General features: G+C 51.2%; 1 protein-coding gene across 4 annotated transcripts in view; it reads right to left on the bottom strand.

Moving 5' to 3' along the window:
* Nucleotides 1-25,187, bottom strand: part of LOC112254436 (prickle-like protein 2) — a 140,323-nt gene that overhangs the window by 20,375 nt on the left and 94,761 nt on the right. Inside the window, exon 1 of one of the 4 annotated variants that reach the window (XM_042324349.1) lies at nucleotides 40-573. The exons of the other annotated variants lie outside the window; for them this stretch is intronic. The gene's annotated coding sequence lies outside the window, so the exon portion shown is untranslated. Of the gene's footprint in view, nucleotides 1-39; nucleotides 574-25,187 lie in introns of those variants that run through there. 4 annotated transcript variants of the gene reach the window in all.

The following is a 25,187-nucleotide window of genomic DNA, read 5'->3' as shown; positions in this document are numbered from 1 at the left end:
AAATAATGGAGCAAAGGGTAGATTATAGGCTTTGCTTACCTTATTACAAAGTAAGTGAGAGGGAGAGCATGGCTCTGCTTCCGGTGATGTTAGTTTTCAAACACACTTTCATCATTGCAAACCTTTTCATAGTCTAGGCTAGCCTACTATTCATGCGTCACAGTTTTACGAATCCTGCGCTCTCCCTCTCCGGTCCGTGCGAAGCTGCAATATGTTCCTAGACTATTGTCCCCCTCGCTCCGCGAGTATTTTAGTCAAGCTGCTCCGCAAACACATCCGACAAGCGCACGGATTCTTGGAAGTAACGCTATACGTGTAGAAAAAAAAAACAATAAGTGGCTGAACACAAATACCCCTACAGTTAGTCCACCTACGTTGAGATAACACAATAGCCTAAAAGGTGTACGTTCCGAACAAATCCAAAACAATCATTTCGGGGGTAGCAACAGAAAACTAGAAAGTAAAAAAATGTTCCACAGGGACTTTAAGTGCGTAACCATACGGAGCGCGGAGAAGCGACTTACTCGCGTGACTGTCTGGCTGAATAAGTGCCTGGCTGCACCACCACCTCCTCACCCCCCGACTGCCAATGACCAACCGTGATGTCAGGAAGTCACCGTCCTAACGTTGGTATAATTAGCGGTGTGAATGACTGGTGTTTTGGAATCATTTGCATGCAAATTAAACCATTTCCCCGAATCAACTGCCCCCTGGCAATCAGCTAAGAGAGAGAGAGGTAGAAAATGAATAGACTGTGAGGTATTGGAGGTATAAGCCACTAAACAAAATGCATAACAATTACCAATATAATGGAGGAGAAGGGTGATGGTCTACAGAATACTAGTGTGGACTGGAGTAAGGTAATCAAACTGCCTTTATTTCCCAATACACTGTAGTCTAAGAGGTAATTTTACATACTGCTTGGTTATCAAATGCTTATAAGCAGTTTATCAACAGATATATATATATATATATATATAAAAAACATTGTTACTAGGCCTCTGAAATAGCTCCCTGTCATTGACTACTTTCTGCAGGACCACAGAGGTGAACAATAGCTTCACTTTTCACCTCATCCACATCAATGACCAGGAAGGAAATGTGAGAGGCAAGAACGTTTTTGAACACAAGGCTACTGGAACATAGTTGGGACAAAACTGTTCATAATTGACTGTACTTCCAATCTACACCGAAAAGATCCCAGAATTTAGCCCCACATCCCTCATACACACAAAAAGTGTATCTCTCTCAAATTTTATGCACAAATGTGTTTTGATCCCTGTTTAGTGAGCATTTTCGATTTTGTCAATATAATCCATCCACCTGACAGGTGTGGCATATCAAGAAGATGATTAAACAGCATGATCATTACACAGGTGCACCTTGTGCAGGGAACAATAAAAGGACACTAAAAATGCCAGAGCAGCAGCTACTCTTCCTGGACTCCAGCAAAAGTGAGGCAGTTTATACAATTTTAAAAACATTACAATACATTCACCGATTTCACAACACACTGTGTGCCCTCAGGCCCATACTGCACCACTACCACAGATCTACAGTACTAAATCCATGTGTATGTATAGTGCGTATACTATTGTGTGTGTGTGTGTGTGTGTGTGTGTATGCATGTGTCTGTGCCAATGTTTGTGTTGCTTCACAGTTCCTGCTGTTCCATAAGGTGGTGTTTTTTTAATCGTTATTTAAAATCAAATTTTACTGCTTGTGTAAGTTACTTGATGTGGAATAGAGTTCCAAGAAGTCATGGCTCTATGTAGTACTGTGTGCCTCCCATAGTCTGTTTGGGACTGTGAAGAGACCTCTTGTGGCATGTCTTGTGGGGTATGCATGGGTGTCCGAGCTATGTGCCAGTAGTTTAGACAGACAGCTCTGTGCATTCAACATGTCAATACCTCTCATAAATAAAAGTAGTGATGAAGTCAGTCTCTCCTCCACTTTCAGCCAGGAGAGATTGACATGCATATTATTAATATTAGCTCTCTGTGTACATCCGAGGGCCAGCCGTGCTGCCCTGTTCTGAGCCAATTGCAATTTTCCTAAGTCCTTTTTTTGTTGCACCTGACCACACAACTGAACTGTAGTCAAGGTGCGACAAAACTAGGGCATGTAGGACCTGCCTTGTTGATAGTGTTGTTAAGAAGGCAGAGCATCGCTTCATTATAGACAGACTTCTCCCCATCTTAGCTACTACTGCATTAATATGTTCTGACCATGACAGTTTACCATCTAGGGTTACTCCAAGCAGTTTAGTCATCGCAACTTGCTCAATTTCCAGATTATCTATTACAAGAATTAGTTGAGGTTTAGGGTTTAGTGAGTGTTTTGTTCCATATACAATGCTTTTTGGTTTAGAAATATTTAGGGCTAACTTACTCCTTGCCACCCACTCAAACTAACTGCAGCCGATTGAGTGTTGCAGTCATTTCAGTCGCTGTAGTAGCTGACGTGTATAGTGTTGAGTCATCCACATACATAGACACTCTGGCTTTACTCAAAGTCAGTGGCATGCCGTTAGTAAAAAATGAAAAAAGCAAGGGGCCTAAACAGCTACCCTGGGGAATTCCTGATTATAACTGTATTATATATGAGAGGCTTACATTAAAGAACACCCTATATGTTTTGTTAGACAAGTAGCTCTTTATCCACATTTTAGTAGGGGGTGTAAAACCATAACACATACATTTTTCCAGAAGCAGACATCAATAATGTCAAAAGCTGCACTGAAGTCTTAACAAGACAGCCTCCCCAATAATGTTATCATCAATTTCTCAGCCAATCATCAATCATGATAACTGCAAGAATATCCACCTGAGCTGTTGCCAGATAATTCAATGTTTATTTCTCTACCATAAGCCACCTCCAATGTTGTGTTAGAGAATTTGTCAGTGCCTCACAACCGCAGACCATGTGTAACCACGCCAGCCCAGGACCTCCACATCCAGCTTCTGCATCTTCTGTGCGGAGGGGGGCCAGGGTGCCGAGGAGTATCTCTGTCTGTAATAAATCCCTTTTTGTGGGGAAAAACACATTCTGATTGGCTGGGCCTTGCGCCCCATTGGGTGGGATTGGCTCCCAAGAGGGTGGACCTATGCCCTCCCAGGCCCACCCATGACTCAAGCCTTCCCAGTCATGTGAAATCCATCAATCAGGGCCTAATGAATGTATTTCAATTTACCGATTTCCTTATATGAACTGTAACTCAGCAAATCTTAGACAATTATTGGGTTTATATTTTTGTTCAGTATGTTTTATTTATTTATTATTTAATCTTTATTTAACTAGGCAGGTCAGTTAAGAACAAATGCGTATTTACAATGATGGCCTAAGAACAGCGCCTTATTCAGGGGCAGAACAACATATTTTTACTTTGTCAGCCCAGGGATTCGATCTAGCAACCTTTCGGTTAATGGCCCAACGCTCTAACCACTTGCCGCCCCAAAGTATATATTCACATCATAGTAAAACAACTTGAAAGCCAATGTAGAAAAATGTATATATAGGCATAAGCATATCAGTGTAACGACTGGGTCCTGGGGTATGTTTGAGACCAAAATAAATAGTTCCACTTTTAGAATGAAATCAGTGTATCCCGTTACAAACCAAAATATATACTTGATTTAACTATGTGAATCAGTCACAATTAGTTGTCGCATTTGGAGAGATGATTTGGTATTGAAAGGTTTATTTGTGGACTCAAACCAGATTACGATGGCTCAAAATAGCCAAGATGTATGTAATCTTACAAACACTTGGACAGCTCCAAGCTCCTTTCCAGAATTAGTGTTAGGGGTGTTTAACAATGTCCGAATACTGCTGCTAATTTGCTTATTTGTTTTGCATTGAATGGGTCGAGAGAGGGAAAATTATGACCAAACCCAACAAAAGATTTATTTCTGGTGAAATATGCTTAACGGATTTATGGTTAATTTCTAAGGGGAAACAGTATAATGAGGGGGAGTTAGTAATTAAATCAAGATGTGTTTATTTTTCCTCAAATGCCTCTTCGGCAGTGTTTTAGCAGAGGAAAAAGGAAAGTAAAAAAACTAAACAGAACTTGAGACAGTTTGTGAAGCTGCTAAAAACTGCTGGTGGCTCTGGACAACTTTCTCAGTTTGGGGATGTTGCAGTCATCTTTCTGTTCTCCTTTACCTCCTGGAGTCAGCCTACAGCTTTCTCTCCCGATGCTGCATGTCTGGCCTGGATTCTCCCTTCACACGTGGCGGAGTGCCTCTCCCTGGCTGCCAGTCTTTAGCCCCACATACAAGTACACAATCCCAACCCCTTTACAAACACAAGAGTATCAATTACCCCTCACCCTGTATTTAAGGTCTTTCCACAGGCTTTTATGAGGAACTGTAAGTGACAGCGTCCCCACTTCACAGCCGCAGAGTGGGTCAACTGGTCTGGGGCCTGTTGCCGCTTCATATGGGCTTTAGCCTTTCCCCAATAAACTGATCCAGGGCCTAGTTTCTTTACTGCTCTAATAAAAACATAGGGGCCAGCTTGGGGAACATGCCATGGGGAATATTTCCTTTAGTACCTCTGGATGGTCATTTTAGTTAAGGAGAACAGGTTCACTCCCTTCCAAAGCATGCATTAGCATATCAGTGACTTTGTCCTGATCAAAGAGGATGAACGATAGTGTAAACAAGCCAATTGAAATATGTTTTATAGTTACACTTCCTGAGAGGATCTTACCTGGCATTTCTTTCTGAATTGTGTGTATTCTTATTATTTTATATACACTGAACAAAAATATAAAAACGCAACATGCAACAATTTCAAAGATTGTACCGAGTTGCAGTTCGGATAAGAAAAGTCAATCAATATAAATTAATTAATTAGGCCCTACTCTGTATTTCACATGACTGGGAATATAAATATGCATCTGTTGGTCACAGATAATAATAATAACAATAATAATTTTTTGAAAAAAGGTAGGGGTGTGGATAAAAAAAAATAGAATAAAAAAAGTCAGTATCTGGTGTGACCACCAGTTCCCTTTCTCAGCGCGACACAACTCCTTCGCATAGAGTTGATCAGGCTGTTGATTGTGTCCTGTGAAATGTGGTCCCACTCCTCTTCAATGGCTGTGCGAAGTTGGATATTGCCGAGAACTGGAACAATGTCGTACACGTAAATCCAGAGCATCCCAAACATGCTCAATAGGTGATATGTCTGGTGAGTATGCAGGCCATGAAAGAACTGGGACATTTTCAGCTTCCAGGAATTATGTCCAAATCCTTGCGACATGGGGCCATGCATTTCATCCTGAAACATGTGGTGATGGAGAAAATTAATGGTACGTCAATGGTCTCAGGGTCATGTCACAGTATCCTTGTGAATTCAAATTGCCATCAATAAAATGCAATTGTGTTCATTGTCCATAGCTTATATCTGCCCATACCATAACTCCACAGGGCACTCTGTTCACAACGTTGACATGAGCAAACTGCTCGCCCACCACAACGCCATACAAGCTGTCTGCCATCTGCCCTGTACAGTTGAAACCGGGAGTCATCCATAAAGAGCACCACTTCTCCAGCCTGCCAGTGGCCCTGGAAGGTGAGCATTTGCCCAGTGATGTCGATCACGACATCGAACTGCGGTCAGGACAAGACCCTACTGAGGATGACGAGCAGGCAGATGAGATTCCCTGAGACGGTTTCTGACAGTTTGTGCAGAAATTCTTCATTTGTGCAAACCCACAGTTTCATCAGCTATCCGGGTGGCTGGTCTCAGACGGTCCGACAGGTGACGATGCCTGATGTGGAGGTCTTGGGCTGGCGGGGTGGAACCTGGGCTGGCGTGGTGGTCCTGGGCTGGCATGGTTACACGAGGTCTGCGGTTGTGAGGCCTGTTGGACGTACTTCCAAATTCTCTAAAACAACATTGTTGGTTTATGGTAGAAAAATGAACATTAAATTATCTGGCAACAGCTCTGGTGGATATACCTATTTTTTCAATGACATTTTTACCCCTTTTTTCTCCCCCAATTTTGTGATATCCAATTGGTAGTTACAGTCTTGTCCCGTCGCTGCAACTCCCATACGGACTCGGAGAGGCGAAGGTCGAGAGCCATGCGTCCTCCGAAAAACACGACCCTGCCAAGCCATACTGCTTCTTGACACACTGCTTGCTTAACCCAGAAGCCAGCCGCACCAATGTGTCAATGCGTCAGCTTGCAGGCGCCCGGGCCGCCACAAGGAGTTGCTAGAGCGCGATGGGACAAGGAAATCTCGGCCGGCCAAACCCTCCCCTAACCTGGACAATGCAGTGCCAATTGTGCCTAATGGGTCTCCCGGTCATAGCCAGCTGTGACACAGCCTGGGATCAAACTCGGGGTTGTAGTGACGCCTCAAGCACTGAGATGCAGTGCCTGGGATATTTTATTTCAGTTCATAAGACATGGGACCAACACTTCACATGTTGCATTTGTACTTTTGTTAGTAAATATTTCTAGGTATTACTGCACTGTTGGAGCTAGAAACAAGCATTTTGCTTGCATGTGGGATAACATCTGCAAATCTGTGTACACAACAAACACTTTGATTTGAGTTATCATACACCAATATTATCTAAACCTTACCAAGGAAGGAAGTGAAGTACATAGAAAAAATGAAATTTGTCAGGAAACCAGCGTTTTTTCCAAGCTTGCGTTGGTCCAAAATGGACCCACAACTGAATGTTTTAACACCATCCTCTTCTCTCCTTTCACGTGGCAAATGCTGATGATGACTATCACTGAGTCAACACAGCAGCTAAGGAAAAGGGGGATATCTAGTCAGTTGTACAACTGAAGGCATTCAACTGAAATGTGTCTTCCGCATTTAACCCAACCCCTCTGTATCAGAGAGGTGTGGGGGGCTACCATAATCGACATGCATGGCTTCGGCACCCTAGGAAGTGGGTAAACTGGTTTGCTCAGGGGCAGAACAGATTTGTACCTTGTCAGCTCTGGGATTCAATCCAACAACCTTATGGTTACTGGCCCAACGCTCTAACCCAAGGGTGGGTAACTCCAGTCCTCGAGGGCCTAATTGGTGTCACATTTTTCTCTATCCCTAGCAAACACAGCTGATTAATCAACTTGCATTCTAAACTGAAGATCATGATTAGGTGATTATTGGAGTCAGGAGTGTTAGCTGGGGAAAAACTGTGACAACAATCAGGCCCTCGAGGCCTGGAATTGCCCACCCCTGCTCTAACCACCAGGCTACCAAGTCTCACCCCAATAGCTGATCACTGAGCTGATCACTGAGGAGAGAGACAGAGAGAGAATTGTCATTTTCTGGTATGACTTCTCAGAGATAACCACGTACATTTTTGGAGACAGGGCTCGCATCAAATCATTTGCGACCAACAAGCCAGTTAGATTGTCTAGGGAAAGGAAGTTGAATCTAACCTTGTTTCCAACCTCAGATAGGGGGTTTAGGGGGTTGGAGTAATTCCCCAAATCTCTGCTACTACCGTTACCAGTCTCTTCCAGCAGGCTCAGCCAAGTACTAAGGGGGACTAAGGCTGTGGATGGATACTCAGCTCAGTTCAAGAGCACTTCTACAATAATGCTTCTTCTACAATAATGCTCCCAGCAGATAAGTGATTATTATATTATATTATATATTTTTTAGAGGAAAAGGGGGGAAAAGGAATAACGAGAAGAGTAGCCAGTTTGGCGGAAATGATAATCCGTTCGTCCTTCCGTCTAGAGGCCCTGCTACAGCCAGGCTGGGGAAGTCATTAGGCCACAGGGAGAGCGTGTGTTCTCCTGCTCCATGCATGGAAGGGGCCTGGGCTCTGGAGTGACCTTGAGAGGCTCTTGAGGGGCAGGCTATTTCAGCCCTTGCTGGCCCACTTACAACAAGAGCTCTTCAGCGTGAAGAAACGTGTTGCTTGGGCCCCATCCATCAAGCCATCCATCTCAAGCCACAGACAGCCTGGCTCGCAGGGGCTGTGGAGCACGTTCCTCAGTGTACAGTACATTACCCTACCCCCGTCTCTCTGTGAGCTTTCCCAGTCCTACATGTGGATTCAGATTCAAAACATAACTGGGTCACGTTTGCCTCCGGCTGAAAAAGGTATGTGTAGAAGATGCAAAGGGAAATGGCAACTGATAAACATGAGCGATTGAGAAATGATTTTGCATCAACGTGAAGTAAGAAAATGGAACAGCCTCTTCAGTGAACAACCTGCTATCTAATCCTCCCAAACATCCTAGGGCTGTTTAATGACTAAGCTCCTTGACTAGAATACAGTATATACATATGAAGTGGGTACAACGTATGTGAACATTATTAAAGTGACCAGGGTTCAATGACCATGTAAATAGGGCAGCAGTCTCTAAGGCTGGTTGCTCCAATTCAGTCAGACTGCATGGTTCTGGAAAACCGCAGAGTTCTATTCCAGAACATTCTCCTCCTTGGAGCTCCTCCCCTCTCCCTGCAAGCGCCACAGTTGCCATATGGAGAGGAGAGGAGTGACCAGATGTTTCATTCATAATAGATATGATCAGCCTCATTAGGGTGACCACAGCAGAGCAACAACAGCAGCAGCTTGATACATGATATTGCCCCATTCTGTCAGTTTACTAAAGCCTCAGATGTACTCTACAACACCACAGCCAGCTATGCAAAACAACAGTACTGTACATATTGCTAATGCATACCGCTTGAAGAGAGGAACAGAAGACGCCAAATTGAACACAGTCTGTGGTCTAGGAAGGGGAGTACATCTCCCCAGTGATCTAAACACAGCCAACGTGTGTGATTACCGTCTCCTGTTTTAGCCAATCACCTGGGTCGTGCTCCACTTTCTCCAGAGCCTCCTGTAATGGTTTAAACCTCAGCAATTCAAACTTCTAGTTAAATAAACCCTTGCTTAAGTATGCCATGTTTAAATATTTAGTTGAGAAAGACTGGCTGGAAGGGGGGAAGGATCAGTCAAACAGTGGTGGGTCTGCCTAAGGGGGTTCTGTCTGTCCATTATTGCCAGGGACCAGGAGGGAGAACAGTGCTCTGCTTATGTCCACTTATAGCTCCGTTTGATTTTCAATTTGTTATCAATACAACTCAAGGTCATGGCAGAACATTCCTCAGACAACTGTCTCGGGGAGAGTCTCCTCCTTGCTGTTCCACAAAAAAAATAAAATCCAGTAGACTAAGAAAACAGAAGATTTACGTTAATTCAGTTTTTATAACTGCCATTTTAAAATCTGTCAGATGTCATTTGTGCCAGTAAGGGCACACCTCTAAACTTAGAGAGACAACAAGTGGCAATTAATGTGTACTGGCAAAAAAAGACCATACAGGGCTCTTGCTTTCTTAAAGGCGTGCACACTCACATACACACTGCAGTCTGGTAAATGTATCAGGGTTAGGGATCAGGGAAGGCGTGGACCCGAGTCCAGGATGGACTGCTATAGCTTCCTGTTACAGGAGAGCGAGCGAGAGAGAAAGCCAGGACACTCATTCATCTGCTAAGAAAAATATTACCCTTGGCTCCTGTTTTAAATATCTTTGTAATTTGCAATAGCAAATATAAAACCTCTGAAAAATCAGATCAGAGTCCAATCAGCCTATTACTTGCCTGTTACAAACACCAAGCTCCAGTCAGTTCCATGGGTTGGTGTGTGTGTGTCAAAATACGATTGTTTAGAAGCTTTTCGTACAGAAACAATCTGCTACTGTAAACCCCATCTGAATACACACAACAAGACATGAGGAAATATCAGAATGAGCCATGTCTACCCTGGAATAAACAACAGACCTGGTTTCTTCACTAATCCATTTCTACCCTTCCGCTGTCACCTCAATAATCCAACCTAAAGCCTTTCACTTGGATAACTTTCTCATGGGGGACTTATGCTTTTAGTACTACAGGCTATTCTGAAATAAAAATGTATTTAATTGATAGAGATTTTGCAGAATAAGTGAAGTTATAAGAATAAGCAAAGGTGTGTCGAGCCAGGAATAAATAGAGTTGTCTGTTATGAACAGATTAAACGAGATGAAGAGAAAAGGGGGGATTTAAAACACTTCAACCTGATTTCAGAGCCAGCAGAACAAAAAGCTTATCTAAGTGGTCAATAAAGTCATAAAGAGGATGACTTCCTAACCACACAGCAGAGGTTCTGGGAGGAGGAGGAAGGGGTCCTCATCCAATTAACAGTGTTTCATCTCAACCAACCCTGAAATAAAACAACCACCCTTCCAATTCACCAACTATTAAAAGGACTTTCATCATCTGATTTCCTGCATCAAGCTGTGATCGATGATGAGCCGATGACACACAAGCTCCACGTCGATATGGACCACCGCTGCTTTCTCCACAGGGGAGGTCTGGTCCAGCTCCGGTAGCAGTTATGGATTGGTAACTGACGAGGATTGGCAGTTCTAGGATCTTTGGAATGAGCTGTGGATCTCTGTTAACAGACACAGAGTGAGTGTGACCCCACCACTCAAACAGCGTAGTGTTGAAACTGTTTGGAGGTCTGAGACAGCACTAAGGAATAGATGGATGACTCATTTAGAATCCACGTGTACTGTGTAATCATGAAAACTCAGCAGAACACACAGACATGCACAAATACACACACACACACACACACACACACACAAAGGGTGGAGGTTGAGACAATCAGGAGCCCCTCTACCACGTCTTTCCCCGCTCCCCACTGTAGCTCCTATTACCCCCCTCATGTAGTCTGGAAATCAGTGAGAGAGCAACACCCTGAGAGGAACTAAATGACCCTGGCACAAGGCTGTTCATAACACCCAGCCTGCCATTCGCCCCTGTTTATTTGAACTGTGAACCACACAGTGTATGTGTGTATAGAGAGGGAGGGCGAAGCCGGCTATTATAAAGTAAATCCTGTGTCCTGCCCCTTTCACACTCTGAGCACGTTTATCTCCCCGCAGGCGCCCGGCGCTCCTGTGGTTCTCCAGGCACAGACAGTCCTCTGTGTGCCCAGCCAGGGCTGCACGGCACAGGCATGGAGAGAACAAACACCCCCTGCCCTCCTGGAGCCCCAGAGCCCAGACACAGGACATGCTGTGACCCACATATGGGAAGCCCTCTCAGCATTGGACTACCGCCTGCTAGGCCCCCTCCACTCACTGCACAAGGCCAGTGATTATGTATGGAGATTATTCAAAGCAGTCCCTGTGATGGAGGGAGACTGGAGGAACAGTGTGTTTGGGATTTGGTTCTTGGTAACAGTGCCTGGGGGTAGTGGAGGATGAGAGACTGTATCATAAATGAACCCACTGTTTTAATCCACAGCCTGGAAGGACTGTGCTACCAACCCAGATACCATAAGATCTCAAAACAACTCTAGGATCATGCACACCCAAACTGAAGAGATACATGTACAATATGGAGTCCCTCCGTAGTTTTCGGAGTTCACTTATTGCAGGGGGCGGTGTAAATGTACTGAGATCTGAAATAGCAGACATTTACCTTGTCTGACATTTCTGAAGTACTGGTTGGCTGTAATTCTGCTGCTGCTAACTGTCGCTATTTGTAACCCTCATCTATCCATGTGTGGGTTGCTTTTAAATAGCACCACATAAATCAATGGAAATAAAAAAAAGACCACTCTGATGACGTGGTAATATTGACCAGGAAAACCAGATAGCAATGCTGTCACGTTCTACATAGGCCTCCAATATGAATATGATGTGTCAGGCTCAAGCCCTTCTCCATTATACGCTAGTTAGACACAGTGTAAATATTCAATCATTAGAAAAGTATAACATTGCATATTTGCTACTGAACGTCAGCTGAGGTCTGTTTTGGGATAATAAGAACACAAACAAATAATCAGCAGCACAATTTTCCTTCTGAAGACTTCAATCCACTTTAGATTCCCCCGAAAGCCCCTTTGACTCTTAAACTTGGCGTTAACATTTACGTTTTTAGGAATGTAGCTGACACTCCTATTCAGAGCAACTTACAGGAGCAATTAGGGTTAAGTGCCTTGCTCAAGGGCACTGACAGATCTTTCACCTAGTCTGCTTGGGGATTCAAACCAGCAACCTTTCGGTTACTGGCCCAACGCTCTTAAATGTTTATGATACAGCCTTCGTGCCACTGCTCTGCTAGCCAGAAGACAGCGCTGCCTGGTGTCCAGTTGAATCACCCTCAGCCTGCCCACCCAGCCTTAAGGAGGATGAGCAGGTCAGAGAAAAGAGAGAAAGAGAGAAAGAGAGAGAAACAGAGAGAGAGTGAATGAGAGAGAGAAGGAGAGGGGGGGAGAGAGAGCGAATGAGAGAGAGACAGCATGAGAGAGGTCATTTATCTGACTTGCTCAAAATCACATCCTGTTGCTACCTAAACTCCATTGATTACTCAAGAAACGCAGATCCTTTCATGTGGACATAGGGGAGGTTAACCATTTCATATCAATACAGCTTCAGTTTCTTTAGATCCTGTAAATGGATGGATAAACACAGAAATAAAAAACAAGCCGTATAAGATGTCTTCCACGTTAGAAAAGGACCTGAGTGAGCACATTTGTTGATGACATAGCATGAATCTGAGGGTTGCACAAAAAAGTTGAACACATGAACCCTGCCATCTGGGACGCATTTAGTATGCATGTGCAAATGATTACATATTTTCCAAAAAGAACATTTGAGAAGTCTTTAACCTTTTGACACAAATTTGAATGTTATTTTCTGACTTAAGCATAAGTAAGCAAAGTATAGTGTCTGCCAAACAAAGAGATAGATTCAGAGACAGAAGAGAGAGAGAGAGGCAGCAAGAGAGCGAGAGAGGCAGCAGAGAGCGAGCGAGAGACACAGAGGCAGCGAGAGAGCGAGCGAGAGAGAGAGACACAGAGGCAGCGAGAGAGAGAGAGAGAGACACAGAGGCAGCGAGAGAGAGAGAGAGACACAGAGGCAGCGAGAGAGAGAGAGAGAGAGACACAGAGGCAGCGAGAGAGAGAGAGAGAGACACAGAGGCAGCGAGAGAGAGAGAGAGAGAGACACAGAGGCAGCGAGAGAGAGAGAGAGAGACAGAGGCAGCGAGAGAGAGAGAGAGAGACACAGAGGCAGCGAGAGAGAGAGAGAGAGAGACAGAGGCACAGAGAGAGAGAGAGAGACACAGAGGCAGCAGAGAGAGACACAGAGACAGAGCCAGAGAGAGAGCCACACACACAGAGAGAGAGAGAGAGAGAGAGAGAGAGAGAGAGAGCCACATACACAGAGAGAGAGAGAGACAGAGGCAGTGAGAGAGAGAGGCAGCGAGAGAGAGAGAGCGAGAGAGCGAGAGAGCCACACACACAGAGAGATCGAGACACGAGAGAGAGACACAGAGAGAGAGACACAGAGAGAGAGACAGAGAGAGAGAGAGACAGAGAGAGAGAGAGACACAGAGAGAGAGAGACACAGAGAGAGAGAGAGTGAGAGAGAGAGAGGAGACAGCGACATTGAAAGAACGAGAGGGACAGAGAAAGAGCGAGAGAGGGACAGAGAGAGAGAGAAAGACAGGGACCGAGACAGAGAGAGAGACACACACAGAGGGAGAGAGAGGGACAGCGACATTGAAAGAGCGAGAGGGACAGAAAGAGGGGGGAACAAGAGGGGAGGGACACAGAGAGGGACACAGAGAGAGCGAGAGAGAGACACACACAGAGAGACAGATCGACATTGAAAAAGCAAGAGACACAGAGAGAGACTGAGACAGAAATTGGATTTATACCAAAACATAGCACGACTGATCATATTTACACCCTACACACCCCTGATAGGTAAACATGTCCACCAAAATAATTCCAACATATACACTTGCTTTATTGACTTCCAAAATGCATTTGATTCTATTTGGCATACAGGACTGTTCTACAAAGTTATTGAAAGTGGTGTAGGGGGTAAAACATGACTATTATATCAATGTATACTGGTAATGCGTGCAGCATTAAAATAGTCAAGAACAGAATTCTTTAACCATGGGCGGGGCCTTCGCCAGGGTTGCAATCTGAGCCCTGCACTCTTCAATATTTACATCAATGGATTACCCACTATTCTGGAAAAATCCCCAGCCCCTGGTGTTAGTCTCCACAAGGTTAAATGCCTCCTCTTCGCAGATGACCTATGCCACCTACAGCACATGGCCTACAGCAGAGCCTGGATCTGCTAGAGCAGTACTGCCAGACCTGGGCCCTGGCAGTAAACCCCAAAAATACTAAAATAATGATTTTCCAGAGAAGATCCAGATCTCAGGGAATTAGACAAAGTTCTCAATTGGTACAACATATATAGAGTACTGCACACACTACAATTACTTAGGTTTAAATATGGACACCTTAATGAGGCAGTGAATGAACTGAGAGAAAGCACGCAGGGCATTCTACGCCATTAAAAAACAAATTCAAATTGAAATACCTATTCAAATTTGCCTAAAATTAATTGAATGTATCATTGAACCAATTGCACTTTATGGTAGTGAGGTGTGGGGTCCACTTGCAAAACAAGATATCATCAAATGGGACAAACACCCCATTGAAACCCTGCATGCAGAGTTCTATAAGATTCTCCTACATGTCCAGAGGAAAACTACAAACAATGGATGCAGGGCAGAATTAGGCCAATATCCACCATTAATAAAAACTCAAAAAAAGAGCAATTAAGTTTTGCAAACATCTAAAATACAGTGACACCCTCTCATATCATTACCAAGCCCTGCAATGCCAAGAGCTGAGCAAAGAAAAGAGTCCACTCATCCAGCTGGTCTTGGGGCGGAGTTCACAAACCTATTCTACTAACACACTGAAGCCTCAGGACCAGAACATCCAACCAATCAGAATATACCAAATTATAACAGTCAAAACAAAACTACATTGCTTATTGGGAAACACAAGCACAAAGCAAAATGCAGTGCTTTCTGGCCCTAAATCGACAGTACACCGTGGCCAACTATTTGACCATGGTTACTGATCAAAACCTTTGAAAAACCTTGACAAAGTACAGACTCAGTGAGCACAACCTTGCCATTGAGAAGGATAGACACAGGAAAACCTGGCTCCCTGTAGAGGAAAGGCTATGCAACCACTGCACAACAGCAGAACCTGAGACAGAGCTGCATTTCCTGACAAAATGTAAAAAATATAAAACAATTAGAGTGTCATTTCCCCAAATTTGAAACCCTTAAAGGTTTCAAAGACCTCTCGGATGAGAATAGACTACCCGTCCTGTTGAGGGAGGACGCAGAGAGCTGTGGGTTGGCAGCGCACTACATTGCTGCCTGCCATAAGATAAGGGACAGTGTCTGACAGACCAATCAACCTGCACATGTCCTCTACTGTAATGCTTATTGTTAATGTTCAATGTATGATTATTTTGACCCTTGGTTACTGTTGTCCCGTTGACAATTTTGATTCTTATTATCTTAAAATTGTAAATCAAAGTAAGCTTTGGCAATATGTACATTGTTACATCATGCCATGAAAGCAAATTGATTTTAATTGAGAGCGAGAGAGCGACACACACAGAGCGAGAGAGAGCGAGCGAGAGAGGGGGGGCCAGAGAGCGAGAGCGAGCGCGAGAGAGAGCGAGGGGGCCAGAGAGCGAGAGAGAGAGCGAGGGGGACAGAGAGAAGAGCGAGGGGGACAGAGAGAGAGAGAGAAGCGAGGGGGGACAGAGAGAGAGAGAGAGCGAGAGCGAGGGGGGACAGAGAGAGAGCGAGAGCGAGGGGGACAGAGAGAGCGAGGGGGGGGCAGAGAGAGAGCGAGAGCGAGGGGGACAGAGAGAGACAGAGAGCGAGGGGGGACAGAGAGAGCGAGAGCGAGGGGGGACAGAGAGAGAGCGAGAGAGGGGGGGGACAGAGGGAAAGAGAGAGGGGGACAGAGAGAGAGCGGGGGACAGAGAGAGAGAGCGAGAGAGGGGGAGAGCGGAGAGGGAGGAGAGCGAGAGAGGGGGGACAGAGAGAGAGCGAGGGGAGCGAGAGAGGGGGACAGAGAGAGAGAGCGAGAGAGGGGGACAGAGAGAGAGAGCGAGAGAGGGGGGGACAGAGAGAGAGAGCGAGAGAGAGGGGGACAGAGAGAGAGAGAGAGGAGCGAGAGAGCGAGAGGGGGACAGAGAGAGAGCGAGAGAGAGGGGGACAGACAGAGAGAGAGCGAGAGGGGGGACACAGAGAGAGCGAGAGAGCGAGAGGGGAAGGGGGACAGAGAGAGAGCGAGAGAGGGGGACAGAGAGAGAGCGAGAGAGGGGGGACAGAGAGAGAGCGAGAGGGGGGACAGAGAGAGAGCGAGAGAGGGGGGACAGAGAGAGAGAGAGGGGGGACAGAGAGAGAGGGGGGGGGACAGAGAGAGAGCGAGAGGGGGAGGACAGAGAGAGAGCAGAGAGAGCGGGGGGACAGAGAGAGAGCAGAGAGGGGGACAGAGAGAGCGAGAGAGGGGGGACAGAGAGAGAGCGAGAGAGACAGAGAGAGGGGGGACAGAGGAGAGGGAGAGAGGGACAGAGAGAGAGAGGGGGACAGAGAGAGAGCGAGAGAGGGGGAAGGGAGAGAGAGCGAGAGAGGGGGACAGAGAGAGAGCGAGAGAGGGGGGGACAGAGAGAGGGGGACAGAGAGAGACAGAGAGGGGACAGAGAGAGCGAGAGAGGGGGACAGAGAGAGAGAGAGCGAGAGAGAGGGGGACAGAGAGAGAGAGGGGGGGGACAGAGAGAGAGAGAGGGGGACAGAGAGAGAGGAGAGGACAGAGAGAGGGAGCGAGAGAGGGGGACAGAGAGAGAGAGAGAGGGGGACAGAGAGAGAGAGGGAGGGGGACAGAGGAGAGAGAGAGAGAGGGGGACAGAGAGAGAGCAGAGCGAGAGGGACAGAGAGAGAGAGAGAGAGAGGGGGACAGAGAGAGAGCGAGAGAGGGGGACAGAGAGAGAGAGGGAGAGAGAGAGGGACAGAGAGAGGGGAGAGACAGAGAGAGAGCAGAGAGGGGGGACAGAGAGAGCGAGAGAGGGGGACAGAGAGAGAGCGAGAGAGGGGGGGACAGAGAGAGAGAGGGGACGAGAGAGGGGGGGACAGAGAGAGAAGGGGACGAGAGAGAGGGAGGACAGAGAGAGGGAGAGAGAGAGAGGGGGACAGAGAGAGAGAGAGAGGGGGACAGAGAGAGAGAGAGACAGAGAGGGGGACGAGAGCGAGGGGGGACAGAGAGAGAGAGCGAGAGAGGGGGGGACAGAGAGAGAGAGGGGGGGACAGAGAGAGAGAGAGGGGGGACAGAGAGAGAGAGGGGAGAGAGCGAGAGAGCAGAGAGAGAGAGAGAGAGGGGGACAGAGAGAGAGGGGGACAGAGAGAGAGAGGGGAGAGAGAGAGAGAGCGAGAGGGGGGGACAGAGAGGGGACAGAGAGAGAGAGGGGGACAGAGAGAGAGAGAGAGAGAGGGGGACAGAGAGAGAGAGGAGGGACAGAGAGAGAGAGGGGGACAGAGAGAGAGAGAGCGAGAGAGGGGGGGACAGAGAGAGAGCGAGGAGAGGGGGACAGAGAGAGAGAGGGACAGAGCAGGGGGACAGAGAGAGAGAGAGAGAGGGGGACAGAGAGAGAGAGAGGGGAGAGAGAGAGACAGAGAGAGAGAGGGGGGACAGAGAGAGAGAGAGGGGGACAGAGAGAGAGAGAGGGGAGAGAGAGCGAGAGAGGGACAGAGAGAGAGGGGGGACAGAGAGAGAGGGGGACAGAGAGAGAGAGAGAGAGAGAGAGAGAGAGAGAGAGAGACAGAGAGAGAGGGGACAGAGAGGGGGACAGAGAGAGAGAGAGAGAGAGCGAGAGGGGGACAGAGAGAGAGAAGAGGACAGAGAGAGAGAGAGGGGGACAGAGAGAGAGAGCAGAGAGAGAGGGGGGGACAGAGAGAGAGAGAGGGGAGAGAGAGAGAGAGGGGGACAGAGAGAGAGAGGGGGACAGAGAGAGAGAGGGGGAGAGAGGGCGAGAGGGGGACAGAGAGAGAGAGAGAGGAGGGGGACAGAGAGAGAGAGAGGGGGGGGGAGAGAGAGAGGGAGGACAGAGGAGAGCGAGAGAGAGGGACAGAGAGAGCGACAGAGAGAGGAGGAGCAGAGAGCGAGGGGGACAGAGAGCGAGAGAGGGGGACAGAGAGAGAGAGAGAGAGGGGGACAGAGAGAGAGAAGGGGAGGACAGAGAGAGGGGGGGAGAGAGGGGAAGAGAGGGGGAGAGAGAGAGGGGGGACAGAGGGAGAGAGAGGGGGGACAGAGGAGAGAGGGACAGAGAGAGAGCAAGAGAGGGGGGACAGAGAGAGAGCGAGAGAGGGGGGACAGAGAGAGAGAGCGAGAGAGAGGACAGAGAGAGAGAGGGGGACAGAGAGAGAGAGAGGGGGGACAGAGAGAGAGCAGAGAGGGGGACAGAGAGAGCGAGAGAGGGGGGACAGAGAGAGAGCAGAGAGAGAGAGGGGGGGGACAGAGAGAGAGAGAGGACGAGAGAGGGGGACAGAGAGAGAGAGAGAGGGACAGAGAGAGGGAGGGACAGAGAGAGAGAGAGAGAGGGGGACGAGAGAGAGGGAGAGGGGGACAGAGAGAGAGCGAGAGAGGGAGAGAGCGAGAGGGGGAGGAGAGAGAGAGGGACGAGAGGGGGGACAGAGAGAGAGGGGGACAGAGAGAGAGGGGAGAGAGAGAGAGGGGAGACAGAGAGAGAGAGGGGGACAGAGAGAGAGAGGGGGACAGAGAGAGAGAGGGGGACAGAGAGAGGGGGACAGAGAGAGAGGGAGACAGAGGGGGAGGGACAGAGAGAGAGAGGGGGACAGAGAGAGAGAGGGGACAGAGAGAGGAGGGGACAGAGAGAGAGGGGACAGAGAGAGAGCGAGAGAGGGGGACAGAGAGAGCAAGAGAGGGGGGACAGAGAGAGAGCGAGAGAGGGGGACAGAGAGAGGGGGACAGAGAGGGGACAGAGAGGGGGACAGAGAGAGAGAGAGAGGGGGACAGAGAGAGGGAGACAGAGAGAGCGAGGGGGACAGAGAGAGAGAGGGGGACAGAGAGAGGGGGACAGAGAGAGAGAGGGGGACAGAGAGAGGGGGGACAGAGAGAGAGCGAGAGAGGGGGGACAGAGAGAGAGCGAGAGAGGGGACAGAGAGAGAGAGGGGGACAGAGAGCGAGGACAGAGAGAGAGAGGGGACAGAGAGAGGGGGGACAGAGAGAGAGAGGGGGACAGAGAGAGCGAGAGGGGGACAGAGAGAGAGGGGGACAGAGAGAGGGGGACAGAGAGAGAGCGAGAGAGAGGGGGACAGAGAGAGCGAGGGGACAGAGAGAGAGAAGGGGACAGAGAGAGGGGGACAGAGAGAGAGAGGACAGGACAGAGAGAGAACGGGGGACAGAGAGAGAGGGAGAGAGGGGGGACAGAGAGAGAGCGAGAGAGGGGGGGACAGAGAGAGAGCGAGAGAGGGGGGGAGAGAGAGAGCGAGAGGGAGAGGAGAGAGAGGGGACGAGAGAGAGGGGGGACAGAGAGAGAGAGGACAGAGAGAGGGGGGGACAGAGAGAGAGCGAGAGAGAGGGGGACAGAGGAGAGAGGGGGACAGAGGGACAGAGAGAGAGAGGGGGACAGAGAGAGAGAGGGGGGGGAGAGAGAGAGACGAGAGAGGGGGGGACACAGAGAGAGAGCGAGAGAGGGGGGACAGAGAGCGAGAGAGAGGGACGAGAGAGAGAGGGGGACAGAGAGAGAGCGAGAGGGGGACAGAGAGAGAGCGAGAGGGGGGACAGAGAGAGCGAGAGGGGGGAGAGAGGGGGAGAGAGGGGAGAGAGGGAGGACGAGAGAGAGGGGGACAGAGAGAGAGAGGGGAGGGGAGACAGAGAGAGAGAGGGGGAGAGAGGGGGACAGAGAGAGAGAGGGGGGGGACAGAGAGAGGGGGGTGGGACAGAGAGAGAGAGGGGGGGACAGAGAGAGGAGGGACGAGAGAGGGGGACAGAGGAGAGAGAGCGAGAGAGGGAGAGAGGGGACAGAGAGAGGGGGACAGAGAGAGGGACAGGAGAGAGCGAGAGCGAGGGGGACAGAGAGAGAGAGGGGGGACAGAGAGAGAGCAGAGAGAAGGGGACAGAGAGAGAGCAGAGAGAGGGGGGAGAGAGAGAGAGCGAGAGAGGGGGACAGAGAGAGAGAGAGGGGGACAGAGAGAGAGCGAGAGAGAGAGCGAGAGAGGGGGACAGAGAGCGAGAGAGAGCGGGACAGAGAGAGAGAGGGAGAGAGAGAGGGGGGGGACAGAGAGAGAGGGGGACGAGAGGGGGGGACAGAGAGAGAGAGAGAGAAGAGGGGGGGACAGAGCGAGAGAGGGGGACAGGAGAGAGAGGGAGAGGTGGACAGAGAGAGAGCGAGAGAGGGGGACAGAGAGAGAGAGGGGGAGAGAGGGGGGGGGACAGAGAGCGAGAGGGGGACAGAGAGAGAGAGGGGGAGAGGGGGACAGAGAGAGAGCGAGAGAGGGGGGGGACAGAGAGAGAGAGGGGGACAGAGGGGACAGAGAGAGAGCGAGAGAGGGGGGACAGAGAGAGAGCGCGAGACAGGGGACAGGGGGAGAGCCGAGAGAGAGGGGGACAGAGAGAGCGAGAGAGAGGGGGACAGAGAGAGAGCAGAGAGAGAGAGGGGACAGGGGGACAGAGAGAGAGAGGGGGACAGAGAGAGAGAGGGAGACAGAGAGAGAGGGGGGCAGAGAGAGAGCGAGAGGGGGACAGAGAGAGAGAGGGGACAGAGGGAGAGGGGACAGAGAGAGAGAGGGGGACAGAGGGGGACAGAGAGAGGGGGGACAGAGAGAGAGAGGGGTCAGAGAGAGGGGGGGACAGAGAGAGAGAGGGGGACAGAGGGAGAGGGGGACAGAGAGAGAGAGAGCGAGGGGGACAGAGAGAGAGAGAGAGAGAGAGGGGGACAGAGAGAGAGAGGGGAGAGGGGGGACAGAGAGAGAGGGGACAGAGAGAGGAGGGGAGAGAGAGAGCCGAGGGGGGACAGAGAGAGAGAGGGACGAGAGGGGGGGACAGAGAGAGAGCCGAGAGGGGGGGAGAGAGAGAGAGGGGGACAGAGAGAGAGAGAGGGGGACAGAGAGCAGAGAGAGAGACGAGAGCAGAGGAGGAGAGAGAGGGGGACAGAGAGAGAGAGCGAGAGAGGGGAGACAGAGAGCGAGAGAGCGAGAGGAGGGGGACAGAGAGAGAGAGAGAGAGGGGGGACAGAGAGAGAGCGGGGGGGGACAGAGAGAGCAGAGAGAGGGGGGGACAGAGAGAGAGCGGGAGGGGGACAGAGAGAGCGAGGGACAGAGAGAGAGCGAGAGAGGGGACAGAGAGAGAGAGGGGGACAGAGAGAGAGAGGGGGACAGAGAGAGAGAGGGGGACAGAGAGAGAGGGGGACAGAGAGAGGGGGACAGGAGAGAGAGAGAGGGACAGAGAGAGAGAGGGGGACAGGGAGAGAGAGGGGGATAGAGAGAGAGAGGGGGACAGAGAGCGAGAGAGGGGGGGACAGAGAGAGAGAGAGGGGGAGGGGGAGGGGACAGAGAGAGAGGGGGGATGAGAGAGGAGAGAGCAGAGAGAGAGGGGACAGAGAGAGAGAGAGAGAGAGGGGGACAGAGAGAGAGCGAGAGAGGGGGGGACAGAGAGAGAGCGAGAGAGGGGGGACAGAGAGAGAGCGAGAGAGAGGGGGACAGAGAGAGAGCGAGAGAGGGGGGGACAGAGAGAGAGGGGACGAGAGAGGGGGGACAGAGAGAGAGCAGAGAGAGGGGGACAGAGAGAGAGAGAGAGGGGGGACAGAGAGAGAGGGGGGGGACAGAGAGAGAGAGGGGGGACGAGAGGGGGGGACAGAGAGAGAGAGGGGGACAGAGAGAGAGAGGGGGACAGAGAGAGAGAGGGGGGACAGAGAGAGAGCAGAGAGAGAGAGGGGGACAGAGAGAGAGAGGTTGGAGAGAGGGAGAGAGAGAGAGGGGGGACAGAGAGAGAGAGAGAGAGGAGGGGGACAGAGAGAGAGCGAGAGAGGGGGACAGACAGAGAGAGCGAGAGAGAGGGGGGACAGAGAGAGAGAGGGGGACGAGAGAGGGGGGACAGAGAGAAGCGAGAGAGGGGGACAGAGAGAGAGCGAGAGAGGGGGACAGAGAGAGAGAGCGAGAGAGGGGGACAGAGAGAGAGCGAGAGAGGGGGGACAGAGAGAGCGAGAGAGAGGGGGACAGAGAGAGAGGGGGGGACAGAGAGAGAGAGGGGGACAGAGAGAGAGGGGGACAGAGAGAGAGAGCGAGAGAGAGGGGGACAGAGAGAGAGCGAGAGGGGAGAGCGAGAGAGGGGGACAGCGAGAGAGGGGACAGAGAGAGAGCGAGAGAGGGGGGACAGAGACGAGAGAGAGGGGGGGACAGAGAGAGAAGGGGGACAGAGAGAGAGGAGAGCGAGAGAGGGGGGAGGGAGCAGAGAGAGAGCGAGGGGGGGACAGAGAGAGAGCGGGGAGGGGGACAGAGAGAGAGAGCGAGAGAGGGGGACAGAGAGGGAGACAGAGAGAGAGAGAGGGGGGACAGAGAGAGAGAGGGGGACAGAGAGAGAGAGAGAGGGGGGACGAGAGAGAGGGGGGACAGAGAGAGAGAGAGGGGGGACAGAGAGAGAGAGGGGGGACAGAGAGAGCAGAGAGAGGGGGACAGAGAGAGAGAGAGAGGAGGGGGACAGAGAGGGGGAGAGAGAGGGGGACAGAGAGAGAGAGGGACAGAGAGAGAGACAGAGAGAGAGAGGAGGGAGGCAGAGAGAGAGAGGGGGACAGGGAGAGGAGAGAGGGGGGGACAGAGAGAGAGAGCGAGACAGAGAGAGAGAGCGAGAGAGGGGGAGAGAGAGAGAGAGCGAGAGAGAGGGGGGACAGAGAGAGAGCGAGAGAGGGGGGGACAGAGAGAGAGAGAGCGAGAGAGGGGGAGAGAGAGAGAGAGCGAGAGAGGGGGGACAGAGAGAGAGAGCGAGAGAGGGGGAGAGAGAGAGCGAGAGGGGGGGGCAGAGAGAGAGAGAGCCGAGAGAGGGGGGACAGAGAGAGAGAGAGAGAGAGGGGGACAGAGAGAAGAGCGAGAGAGGGGGACAGAGAGAGCGAGAGAGAGAGAGAGAGGGACAGAGAGAGAGCGAGAGAGGGGGGGACAGAGAGAGAGCGAGAGGGGACAGAGAGAGAGGGGGGACAGAGAGAGAGAGGGGGACAGAGTATAGACAGAGAGAGAGAGGGGGACAGAGAGAGAGAGCGAGAGAGAGACAGAGAGAGAGAGAGAGAGAGAGAGGGACAGAGAGAGAGCGAGGGGGACAGAGAGGGGGAGAGCGAGAGAGGGACAGGGGACAGAGAGAGAGCGAGAGAGGGGGGACAGAGAGAGAGCGAGAGATAGGGGACAGAGAGAGTTTATGCAGAGCAGAGAGAGGGGGGGGGGACAGAGAGAGAGAGAGCGAGAGAGGGGGAGAGGGGGGCAGAGAGGGGAGAGAGGGGGGGACAGAGAGCGAGCGAGAGAGGGGGGGACAGAGAGCGAGCGAGAGAGGGGGACAGAGAGCTTAGAGCGAGAGGGGGGGACAGAGAGAGAGAGGGGGGACAGAGAGAGAGGGGGGACAGAGAGAGAAATGAGAGCAGAGAGAGAGGGGGACAGAGAGAGAGAGCGAGCGAGAGAGGGGGGACAGAGAGAGAGCCGAGAGAGGGGGACAGAGAGAGAGCAGAGAGGGGGACAGAGAGAGAGAGAGGGGGGAGAGCGAGAGAGGGGGGACAGAGAGAGAGGGAGAGAGAGAGAGAGAGCGAGGGGGGACAGAGAGGAGAGCGAGAGGGGGGGACAGAGAGAGAGCAGAGAGGGGAGAGAGAGAGAGCGAGAGAGGGGGACAGAGAGAGAGGGGGGGGGACAGAGAGAGAGCGAGAGAGGGGGGACAGAGAGGGAGAGAGGGGGACAGAGAGAGAGAGAGAGGGGGGACAGAGAGAGAGCGAGAGAGGGGGGACAGAGAGAGAGAGCGAGAGGGGGGGACAGAGAGAGAGCGAGAGACAGAGAGAGAGCGAGAGAGGGGGGACAGAGAGAGAGCGAGAGAGGGGGACAGAGAGAGAGCAGAGAGGGGGAGAGAGAGCGAGAGAGACAGAGAGAGGAGAGAGGGGGACAGAGAGAGACGAGAGGAAGGGGGAGAGAGAGAGCGAGAGAGGGGGACAGAGGGACAGAGAGGGGGACAGAGAGAGAGCGAGAGAGGGCGGGACAGAGAGAGAGAGCGAGAGAGAGGCGGGACAGAGAGAGAGAGAGAGCGAGAGAGGGGGGGACAGAGAGAGAGCGGGACAGAGAGAGAGAGAGCGAGAGGGCGAGGACAGAGAGAGAGCGAGAGGGAGGCGGGGGGACAGAGAGAGCAGAGAGGGGGACAGAGAGAGAGCGCGAGAGAGGGGGACACAGAGAGAGAGCGAGAGAGGGAGGGGACTCAGAGAGAGAGCGAGAGAGGGGGGACAGAGAGAGAGAGCAGAGAGAGAGCGAGAGAGCGAGAGGGACAGAGAGAGAGCGAGAGGGGGACAGAGAGAGAGAGAGCGAGAGAGGGGGGGGACAGAGAGAGAGCGAGAGAGGGAGACAGAGAGCGAGAGAGCGAGAGAGGGGACAGAGAGAGAGCAGAGAGAGGGGGACAGAGAGAGTGCAGAGAGGGGGACAGACAGAGAGAGAGCGAGAGAGGGGGGGACAGAGAGAGGGGGACAGAGAGAGAGCGAGAGAGGGGACAGAGAGAGGGGACAGAGAGAGAGCGAGAGAGGGGACAGAGAGAGAGCAGAGAGGGGACAGAGCGAGAGAGGGGGACAGAGAGAGAGCGAGAGAGGGGGGGACAGAGAGAGAGCGAGAGAGGGGGACAGAGAGAGAGCGAGAGACAGAGAGGGGGACAGAGAGAGCGAGAGAGGGGGGGACAGAGAGAGAGCGAGAGAGGGGGGGACAGAGAGAGCGAGAGAGGGGGGACAGAGAGAGAGCGAGAGAGGGGGACAGAGAGAGCGAGAGAGGGGGACAGAGAGAGCGAGAGAGGGGGGACAGAGAGAGAGCGAGAGGACAGAGAGAGAGCGAGAGAGGGGGACAGAGAGAGAGAGAGGGGGGGGGACAGAGAGGGGGACAGAGAGAGCGAGAGAGGGGGGACAGAGAGAGAGCGAGAGAGAGAGAGAGCGAGAGAGGGGGACAGAGAGAGAGAGCGAGAGAGAGAGCGAGAGAGGGGGGGACAGAGAGAGAGAGCAGAGAGGGGGGAGCGAGAGAGAGCGAGAGAGGGGGGGACAGAGAGAGCAGAGAGAGGG

Source organism: Oncorhynchus tshawytscha, linkage group LG07 (genome assembly GCF_018296145.1).
Source record: "Oncorhynchus tshawytscha isolate Ot180627B linkage group LG07, Otsh_v2.0, whole genome shotgun sequence".
In the NCBI taxonomy this organism is placed as follows: Eukaryota; Metazoa; Chordata; class Actinopteri; order Salmoniformes; family Salmonidae; genus Oncorhynchus; species Oncorhynchus tshawytscha.
Note: the sequence above shows the minus strand (reverse complement) of the source record. Positions and strands in the feature narration are given on the sequence as shown.